Source organism: Aphis gossypii, unplaced genomic scaffold, assembly GCF_020184175.1.
Source record: "Aphis gossypii isolate Hap1 unplaced genomic scaffold, ASM2018417v2 Contig00535, whole genome shotgun sequence".
Taxonomy (NCBI): Eukaryota; Metazoa; Arthropoda; class Insecta; order Hemiptera; family Aphididae; genus Aphis; species Aphis gossypii.
Genome location: NW_026083148.1, coordinates 26,088 through 38,436, shown reverse-complemented (window position 1 = coordinate 38,436; position 12,349 = coordinate 26,088).

Here is a 12,349-nt window from a genome sequence, read left to right as displayed (position 1 = left end):
GGGGGACCATGTACGCGGACATATGTCATGGCATCTTGAGTTCGTTCATGCATATACCTAGGTCCGCCCGTAAATGATGAAGGAAGTACTACGATTTGACCTAGATCAGTTGCATTAACATCATTACTCCCCACATCATCTTTGAGATGAATATAGTTCTCAGCTCTTAGCTGTTTCTGATGATTCCTAATAAAATTCAACCTTTCAGTTTCAATTTTTGCGTATATATCGACCAAAAATTGACTGAAGAGGGAGCGGAAGTATACAATATGGTTAACTTCATCTTGCCTAATCATAATTCGGTAAGCATAAAAGGATGCCGCAGAAACTTTTTTTTCAAGAGGCAATTTCGTAGTGGGATTACGCAATGGTATGTCAATAGAGTATCCGTCCTCGCCATTGCAAAACATAAGTGGATACTGCAGAGCGTCGTATGCTCGATGAAATTATATTTTTCTTCGTGCGTTGTATAATTTTCTATACGTTGTTTATTTGAACCCGTAACGTGTTTTGCTAATATAGCCCACTTGAAGCACTGTTGGTCTGAGTTTTGCGGGTTGATTACAGCTTTTTTTCTTTCAATGAAATCAGGTAACGGAATATAAGACGAACCACTCATAGGTGTATATTGATAAACACCTAATAATATCCCGTCAATACACTGTAGCGTATAACCACTTCCCTTGCTAGAATATTCGTCTTGCTCAGCCATTAATTTTATAATACCTTCTTCAACAATTTCCCGTACACCAGTTTCGGAAAAAATTGGTCTAGCTGAGGTCTTAAATGAACGGTTCTCTGATGAATTATCAACATTCGGAATATTGTATGTAGCTTCCAGCTTTAAATTAAACTTGATTGGATGTTTAGTCGCTTGTGATTTAAGTAACTCGACTAATTCTGATTTAATCGAATTAAAAAATTCAATATAGTTTTGAATATTTTTAATATTTTGTGCGTAATACCATGCGACTTTTCTATTTGCAGAAGACGAAATTTCGATAAAGCCGGGAGACTGTACAAGAAGTAAACGTGCTTTTTTAGCATTTGCTGCTTCGTTTGAATTTTCCTTATGATATGAGCGCTTATAACCATTGCGAGATTGAACTGAAAAAAAAATTAAAATTGTATTGCTAAAAACTATGGAAATGCATGTAACAGCTTGAAAAACTATAAAGTTTTTAATGAGAAAGAAAAGATAAATGGTTGTTAGAAATATAAACGTTTTTAGTAAAAATACCTGAAGAAAAATAAAGAATTTAAAAATAAAATATTGGTGATGTGTTTATCATATGGAAAATACGATTTTTAAAAATATAGATTAATAAAATGAAGTAGGTATATTATCTATTATTACTTACATGTATATATATATATATATAACAGCAAAAACAAATATGATATAGACCTCAGTTATAGTAATAATACACAACGTTCTTTTGTATAACATGAAATAATAGTAACAGTAATATAGGCTGGTGTTCGTAATGGTTTATTAAGATCTTTAGATAAATAGTATGTCTATTTATGTTTTTATTGGTATTATATATTAAATGTGTATATGTTTTTCATAAAAAAATAAGATATTCATGTTTTATTATTATATATTATGTATAATATGATCAAATATATTTATGTATGTTTTAATAGCGTTATGATAATAATCGTATGGAAATATTATCAATTAATATATTACTACATGAATTTATCAGGATTTTATCTAAATTATTATATGTTTTCCATGATTTTATACAACTTTGTATATTTTATTAATTGTTCTATTTTTTAAAAAATAAAATAAGAACCTATGTTATGTATATAAAGTTATGAATAATATATTTACCATCATAATCGTAAATTTGTGCAGCTGGTTTAAAAAAATCTTGAATTTCTCGCTTGGTTATGGTTGGTTGTTGTTGGATTATAATATTTGAACCTGAAAATAGTATTATTTATTATTAATTTGATTATGAATATATTTTTATCTAATAAATTTGTAAATTTTTATTGTGAAAAAAAGTACTTACGATGTTTTTCTTTTTTATGTCTGATGAGGTTATCTCTTCGCGTGAATATTTCTGAGCAAATACTGCATACAATTTTAGTGGGTGATTCGTGTGACTTGGCATGTCTATGTAGATTTTTGATCAATGTAAAGGCTTTATCGCATACACTACACGAAAACATGATTATGTTTAAAACTGAAGAACACTAGTCGAACTCGCGAAACAAGACTGTACCCTTCAACGAATATATGGGTAATGAATTATAGAAATTGTACTTTAAATAACAGTATGAAATAGTTAGGAACTTAGGAACTCTGAATTAACACGATTTGACACTTGAAGGGTAGTACATGGACTGATTTCATTTTGCTTCATGTACTATTTTTTTATTCACCGACAATACTCAAATATGACTCTGCAGGTCTGTACAGGTTTGTATTTTGTATTTGACTTGGTGACAGGGGTACCACATCCCTCATTATGGGTTTGTTATGGACAATGTATGTGAAGCTGTTATGTGTGTGCGTGTGTGTGTGTGTTTGTGTGTGTGAAACATTCCTATGCATAACATATGATTTAGCTAGGTGCTTATTCGTAAATGAATAAAATAGGTATCGATATGTTAACTATATATAATATAATAATATATAATGTTTGGATGTTGTGTATGTATACATGTATGACGTATGTGTGCGTGTGTGTGTGTGTGTGATGTAAGATTACTTGTGTAATATGTATGTGATGGTAAATATGTTATGTGTATGTGTGTGTGTGTGTGTGTGTGTGTGTGTGTGTGTGTGTGTGTGGTGTGTGTGTGTGTGTGGTGTGTGTGTGTGTGTAAATAAAAGAGGAAAAATATTTGATGGTCAGGTGTCATATTTAGTTGAAATCAGAATATTATATATATTAATTTTCTTCAAAATGTATGGGTTTGAAGGAGAAGGTATAAAATATATGCCGGTTACGTGTAGGATCTGGTGATGGTGTTGGGTTTATGCGTGTTGTGGGTTTCCTATATTGAGTAATTAATACAAGTTTGGGAGGAGCTGTGTAGTTGTTGCCTATACAGGCCATGCCTATCCTTTTACATGTAAATTTAAGGGGGAGGAAGTTCTAGAACTCTCATTTTACACCTACTATAATTCCTATAGATGCAATTCATCTATGCTCAAAATTTGAAAAAGTACCGGATATAGAAATCGCATTGTCAATTAGCAAGTGGATGGCACAAGCAAGCAATCGCTTAAAAAAGAAATGTACCAATAGCGAAAGCATTATTAATACACTTTAAATTTTTTCAATTTATTTCGTTTTTTTTTTCATTTAATTGATTGATTCTTAAACTGGAGTCAAGAATTGTACAAGTTGTTTTAATTTTTAATTTTGTTTTAATTATAAAGATACATACCTATTTATATATAATATGAGTGTGCACTGTGCATATAATAAATATTATATATAATTTATATATTACTAGCTGACCCCGTGCACTTCGTTGCCCGTTAAAAATGCAAATTCTATATAATATGATTCGAATTTTGATAAATTTGTCATTTACTATTCGGTTTAACGGTGTTCAAAACTTAGACATTTTCATTGACTGTTTTTATTCTCAAAAATCTTGTGAAAGGACCACTTTAATATGCGAATTTTGTAAAATGCTTTCTTATTACACACTAAATTTGTGATACGATTTTACGAATGTACCGTGTAAATTGTAAGCATCCATCTAGCATTGTTCAGGCTCTACGTTTATCAGTCAGTGAGTTACTCAAGTCATAATATTATAGTCATTCTGCTGTTGTATTATATGTATGAATATTTTATAAGAGATGTTAGTACGTAAGAAATAAGTTAAGAAAAACTATAGATAATAAGTAAAACAGTAAAATTCAATAAGTTAAGCAATAGTTAATTATTCACAGAAATAGGTTAAAAACAATTGTGCAATTCGGTGCCAGTAAACTTTATATTACAGTTAGCATAGTAAGCAAGATATAATAATAAGAAATGTAAATAAATTTGTTTAATAATTTACTAATCGGGTTAAAATAACAATTACACAATAATCATAGTATCTATATAAACTTCAAATAAAGTATTTTGCGTTATTTTGTGTTTAACTTTATTTTGGTATACGTCCGAGTAATCGGCGTATACGACACTGCTTACCGTTGCCGTGAGACTCTCTTATGATTATGAGAGCAGTATATTAACATGTAGGCAATCCACATGTGGTGGATTGCGGACCCCGCGAGATGTGTATAAGAAGTTTATAATTTCTAACACTTAAGTTTCAAAGTTATATCATTTTTTGTTTTTTACTACAGTGGGTAAAATACAATAATGTGCCATCTCGTGGTTTTTGTATTGTTGCCTGTTGGTAAAACAATAAAACTTAGTATAACTTGTTATGTTAGTCTATTGCAGTGAATTTGAAATTTACTGTGGACATTGACTTATTTCGCTAATTCTTTTGTTTGTTTATATGGTTTTAACAAAATATAACAACAGATCTGTAACTATTATATTCAATCATAATCAATAGCGACATTAATATAGTTTATTTTCTAGCTGAACTGCAGTGACAGTTATACATTGTTTTATACATTTTTTTCTCCATTTTTATATATATAGATTTTTAATTTCTTTTTTACTATGACAACGATTTTAGTTTGTATGTCTATTTACTTGCATTATTAAAAACAACCTTGCTATAACATTTTAAATAAATTATTTATTTTATTTAAATGGTTGCCATTGACTACCAAAAATAATTTAGTTTACTATTTGCTGGACAGATAGCGCCTCTGTAATTTCATCACCATCTCGTCATATTTCTCAAACCTGATAACTTTTTCAAATTTTTCGTCTGTAAGAACCTTCTCCGCAATGAGCTCTTCAATTTAAAATAAAAATCAAAACGATCGGTTCAATAGTTTCCGAGAACATATCACTCAAAGGTTTTTATTTTCACATTTATATATTAGATCTATAAAATATGTTTGATTTTATTATTATATTAATACATTTAAACAATAATAGTAAAATTGTATAGCAGTATAATGCATATGCTATAATGTATAGTATGATACTCATAATTATTAATGTGTAAAATGTATTTTAATGATTAGATTCCAATCCGATTTATCAGATAACAAATCCATGGGCATAGATAGGAAATACTTTCGAAAGTGGTTTTGGTCAAATATACATTAAATTTAATCCACAATCATTTTTTGTTAAAATGTTTTATCTTTAATTTCGAGAGGTGTATGAACACCCAAAATACCCCCCCCCCCCTTACCTACGTCCATGAACAAATCATATAACCACGTTAATTTTTGTAAAAAGCAAGCTATACCTATGCAACATTTAAAAATACATTTAACAAATATTCAAAGGCAATCTTTTCAAAATATTTATAAACCCAAATAAAACAATAATTCAAAAAGTTATTGTTGCAATATGGAATTTTCTGCCACAAATCGTTGTCACAATGTTGTGATAATATTTTGAACACTTAAATTACACAAAAAAAAAAAACAAATTATAGCAATATTTACATGTTTTTAGAGAATGTTGTAAAAATATGTGTAACACATTTAATTGCTATGTGGGTGGTGATAAACTAAACTTAAATAACTCATCAGTTGGAAGTTCTTTAAATGTTGGAACAACTGGTACTGGACTAAATTTAATCATTTCTTATAGTTGTATTGTTATGAATCTTATTTTGTTTAGCGTTGGAGCTAGATATATAGTTATCAAATGGTTTTAGATTTAATCGCAAAGAAGTTTTCAATTCAGCAATGGCAATTTGGGTTATTTCTGTATTTAATTGGCTTTCCTCAATTTTCATACGCTCATATAAAGGTTTAACAACGTTCACCCATTTAAAGTATCTTGATGTCTTAGGTTTTCCATCTACTTTTAAATGAGCTTTAGTTATCTTTAAAATATTATAATATGATTCCATATCAGCTGTTTGTATATTTTGGTTCTTTCTCACATAATAAAAACCAATGTCCAACAGTCCATGAATAGTTATTATCGAGTATATTTAAGTTACCAATGTTACCATGGCTTAAAGTTACTGGAAAATCTGCTATTTTTAAGTTTATCGGTAGCTTTGTCATAATACATACCATACGACCTATCATAACCCCGTAGTTGGGGACGTGTATTAAAAAAATTATTGTATGATGAATTTAAGTTATCGCCATCTTCATCACTTGCATATTGTACTTCTATATTTTTTTGATCATGGTGACATACCATTTGACATGGTAGTAAGACACATTAGGGTTAGATGCAATGTACATCAGCCATATAATTAAATATCTTTAAGTGGACATATTATATAGTCATTAGTCATTATCAATTTATAATTGTTGAATGTAAACAACACACCCTGTATTATGTAGATTATAAGCAAATTATTCACACTGTAGTACAGAAGACGCTGAATAGACATTCTATATTTCTATAGCATATTCGTTCTATGTAGTAGCCTGTAAGACGATTAGTCGTTGTTTTATATTACGCCATATAATACTATAGTTGTTCGTATCAATTATACATATTATTATATTATTACATATATCCGATCTTATTTCATTTACCTTAGCTTCTGTATATCTGTGTACATCAACAATAATAATAATATAAAGAATGTATTGATACTTAATAGCAGACGCACTAGTGCATCCGGTATCACAACGATTACAAACATGTACAAGCCTGAAGTGACACGTCCGAGTATTGTCGATGAATTTCAGCCAAAAAGTATAGTGCACAGAGCAATATGAGATCAGTCCCTTTACTTCCATTCAAGTGATAAGTCGTGTTATTTCAGAGTTCTTAAGTGTTTTTAAATTGTATACAAGTATTATAAAAATCAAATTATTTATTTTACTTTAATGAACACTGTAGTTCATTTTTTCTACCACTATATTGTGCGCATGCGCTAGTAAATTGCTTATATACAACTAATTTCACACTGTTATTTAAAGTACAATTTCTATAATTCATTACCCATCTATTTCGTTGAAGGGTACATTCTTGTTTCGCGAGTTCGACTAGTGTTTTTCAGTTTTAAACATAATCATGTTTTCGTGTAGTGTATGCGATAAAACCTTTACATTGATCAAAAATCTACATAGACATGCCAAGTCACAAGAATCATTCACTAAAATCGTATGCAGTATTTGCTCAGAATTATTTACGCGAAGAGATAACCTCGTCAGACATAATAAAGAAAAACATCGTTAGTATTTTTTTTCACAATAAAAATTTACAAATTTATTAGATAAAATATTCATAGGTTATCAAATTAATAATAAATAATATTATTTTCAGGTTCAAATATTATAATCCAACAACAACCAACCATAACCAAGTGAGAAATTCAAGATTTTTTTAAACCAGCTGAACACATTTACGATTATAATGGTAAATATATTTTTCGTAATATGTTTATTAATATGTTTTTGATGTCAATTGGTAATGGAATATATGACGATCCACCCATAGGTGTATAATTATTTATGCCTAATAATAAACCGTCTATTGATTGTAACGTAAATCCACTTCCTTTAGAAGTGTACATTTTTTCTTCTAACAAAAGATTGACAAAATCTTGATTAATTTTAGCTTCGATATCTGTATCCATAAACATTTCCTTGGCTTAAGTCTTGAACGCACGATTTTCCGATGAATTGTCTACGTTTGGGCGTTTATATTATGCTTCTAGTTTTAAATTATATAAGTATAATTGGATGTTTTGTAGAGATTGATTTGAGTAGATGTAATCAGCGGAGGATTGGCTAAAAATTTCGGCCCGGGAAATTACCGTATGACCGGCCCACCATCCAAAAATAATAATTTTATATAACAACTATTTTTTTTTTTTTGGTCATGGTCTTATTTTTTCATAATAAATATTATATTTTTATTTAATATAATATCACTGACTTACCTTTACTTTTTGCATCAGTGTTCATGCATCATGCAACGTGCACGTATAAAACAATACTAATAATTAAATATTAAAACAAATTTTATAAAAATTTAAATTAGATGGTTAACAGTTGTGACAAAAATTAAAAGCGTGCAAATAATTATTAAAGCAATTCAATTAGTAAGATAATTCTTTTTTTAATAAATCACTATTTTGTTTTACATCATCAATAATCTCATCTATATCTAAGCTATTTAAACAATTTTTCTCCACAGCCATAAGCATAAAAGCATCAAGCTTTGATTCATTTAATGTGCTTCTAAGCCTTGTTTTTACATTTTTAAGAACCGAAAAAGACCTTTCACATGCAACCTAAAATGAAACAAAAGTTTAATATTTTATAATGCTTATAGTGGCTTAATTTAACTCATAAATAAATTATAAGTTAATACTTACTTGAGTTGATGGAAGGGTAAGAAGATACTTGTAAGCCAAAGTTAATTTGCTATATGCATCACAATAAAGTTTATACTTTGGAAGTACATTGAAGCAACATACAGCACAATTTTTACATGATGATAATGTAGTACAAACTATGTCTTTAATTTCATCATGATCATTATCATCATCAATATTGTCTTTGTCACTATTAGGCTGCATTGTTGTTTGATACGACTCAGATACTGATTTTTTTAAAAACTTCTAATTAACAGCAAAACTTAATAGTTCTGACTTCAGATTTTCAGGTGTAATATCTTGATCAAATATTTTTAGTTTTAAGGCAAGATTGAAAAAAACTTCGTTTGATAGTTTAGAATTATATGCTGAAAGTTTTGAGGTGAAAGCCAAGATAAATCAGTGTAAATCTGAGAGTTTGATGTAAATCTTTTTTCCATACTACTAACTACCCCATCCATTACAACATTGTACACTTCTACTTTGAATTTTAAATATGAATCGCTAATAGGGTCATCTTCAACTGATTCAAAATGTTTTTTTTTTTCTTATTCTTAATTGTGGTAAACTAGTTTCTATTAATAAATCATAATTTTTGTTTTCAGTATCTTCCAAAGTCTCTAATTTTGTATTTGTATTTTCAATAAATTTTGAAACAACAGTTTTCAATTCTTGGTCATCTCTTGATATTAATTTTAACTGTTCTAAAGCTCCATTCACCATTTGCTGGGATTTGTATATATCCATGCCACTAGTTTGCAAATATTTGGACAAAGGAGTTGTAATTTTGAAAATTCTTAGGTATAAAAATGCAGTAAGTAAAGTAGAATACTGTAGAAGTGGTTCTTTTAATCCCTTGGCTTTAGATCTTATGTCTGGTGAATATTTAGTTGTATCTTCAATATCACACAAAGATACTAAAACCTCAACATACAAAGCATTTTGATCATTATCCCAAGAACCAAATATTTTTCTAAGTGCTTCCTCCTTTGCCCACCATCTTGTTTCACCGATCATTTTAAGCCTTTTATGTCTTACGTTAGAGCTCAAATTCTTGTCCCAAACTGCCATACGCTGATAAGAATCCCTAAAAAAGACTGCTAATCTGTTTAATAGGCAAAATAATGATGCAGCAGAAAGTGGTGACTTTGTCACATCAGGAAGAACTAAATTTAGTATGTGACTATAACACCACACATGAATTTGTCCCGGCGATACACCAGATAGCCACGCAGAAAATCCATTATACTGTCCTTGCATTGATGCAGATCCATCAGTAGCATTGGCAATACAATTTTCTACTTTCAGACCATTTTCTAACAAAACTTTTTTTAAAAGTTCAAACATGCCTAATCCAGAGCTATCTGTACAGTTAACCATAGCTAACAGTTTCTCATGTATTCCATCTGAATTAACATAGCGTACAACAATTGCACACTGATCTTTTACCGATATGTCTTGTGTAGTATCAAGTTCAGTAGCAAACATTTCTGCTTCTATAACTTCTTCACTTATAGACTTTTTTATTAGTTTACTAATGGAATCAATAACTAAATTTATAGTTCTTTTAGAAATAAGTGTTAATAGTCCTCCACGTCTTAGATTACCAGACTGATGAGACATTTTACTTTTTTTTATAACATAGTCTAAATGATCTCTCAACACAATATCAAATTTTTTAAGTAATAAAAGTATTTCTAAAAAATTTCCATGGTCTAACGATGGGTCATCTAAAGTATATGCAGCTTCATGTATGCTTCCTCTATAGCTTAGCCCCCTTTTCCCAATAAGTTTCACAATATCAATGACACGTTCAAGCACTTGACGTTTCTTTTTAACCATTTCATTCTTGATTTTTTTTAGTCTCTAAACAAAAGATGATCAATACTGCATTCTGTATAATTCATGAAATAAGCTTCAGTAGAATGATTATGAACAAGACTCTGTTCATGCTCTTAATACGTTGGTGTACATGAGACCAAGTACACATACCAATTGTAAAGGAATTAATTTCAGTCCCAAAAGCAATACACACAGAACAAAATAAAGCTTTACCGTTGTAGGTAAGCCAAAATCGTTGAATCTTATTATCTTTATAAAATACTTTTTTGGAATTAAATGGTGTGTTTATATTAGATTGTTTAGGATGATAGTTAAAAAAACTTACAATACAATCAGGACTGGGTTTTTGAAACATTTCTGTTTCAGTTTTCTCAATAAAAGATTGTTCCTAGAAATTAAAATAAAATATATATATATTATTGTATAAAATTGATTTAAGTTAAATTAACATTGAAAATATAAATTAATAAATTAAGTATAAAATTATGCATGGCTAGATAAGAAGAATTAAAAAAAACTTACAATACAGTCAGGACTGGGTTTTTGAAACATTTCTGTTACAGTTTTCTCAATAAAAGATTGTTCCTAGAAATTAAAATAAAATATACATATATTATTGTATAAAATTGATTTAAGTTAAATTAACATTGAAAATATGAATTAATAAATTAAGTATAAAATTATGCATGGCTAGATAAGAATAATTAAAAAAAACTTACAATACAGTCAGGATTGGGTTTTTGAAACATTTCTGTTTTATTTTTCTCAATAACAGATTGTTCCTAGAATTTAAGATAAAATATATACATATATTATTGTATAAAATTGATTTAAGTTAAATTAACTTTAAAAATATGAATTAATAAATTAAGTATAAAATGATGCATGACTAGATAAGAATAACTTACTAATAGGTAAAATTCTTAATATTTTAAATTGCTTACCTCCATTGCTTTAGTCTTTATGTTTTGATTAGACATTATAGAGCGAATATTTTGGCATGACTTAGCTGAATCCGCAAGTAATTTTTGTTTTTTTTCCCTTAACTTTTGGGCTCCACCTTTTCTTTTATTATCCGACATTTTATTCAGGTAGCTTATAAATTTTTAGACAAATAACTAATAAGACATTAGAAATCTAGAAAAGCGTTCTAGAGTTCACAGTTTCACATTTCACAAGTCACAAATCACAGTTAATATTATAATATAAAAATAAACAACAACAATTAAATAAGTGATAAATAAATAATAATAATAAATTTGTAATCACAAATCATAATGCATACTGCTTAATATGAAGATTTGTATATTATGGTCTATTATTAGAATATTATAGTCTTCATGCTGCTTAATATACAGCAGATAGTAGATACCATAAGGTCTATGAATGTTGAATGTAATCAACAAAACAGCTGTATCATTTACCACGAAATGTTACGTGATAATAACATTTTTATCGCTATACCTTAGTTCATTTACCATGCAGGCATGCAGCTATTATTCATAGAATAAATGATTGTAGAATTGTTTATATCACGTTTACTCTAGGTTTTTATAACAATCTTATCTTATAATTAAATACAATATACTTAAATTATTTTCATAAAATTTTTAATCCAAAATATACATCGGCCCAGAGTTATAATATGACAACCGGCCCACCGGGAACTTTCCCGGTATCCCGGTGGGCCAATCCGCCGCTGGATGTAATAAGTCTTTTTTTGATGATTCCAGAAATATATTGTAGTTGATCAAATTATCTATATTTTTCATATAATATCACTCGATTTTATCTGCAAACGACGTGCCTGTCTTAATGAAACCAGGGGTATTGACGCTGTTCATACGTGTTTTTTTAGCGTTTACTGTTTCATTCGAATTTTCTACATGTGTACGCTTAAGATCATTGCGATTTCTGGTCGAAGCCCGAAGGAACTGAAGTAAAATATAAAATGTATCATTGTAATGCTAAACAGTAAACATTATAGAAAATTCATGTTACAGCTTGAAAATCTATAAAAGCTTTTAATGATATAGAAATGATACAATTATTGTTATAAATATAAACGTTTTTTAGTAAAAGT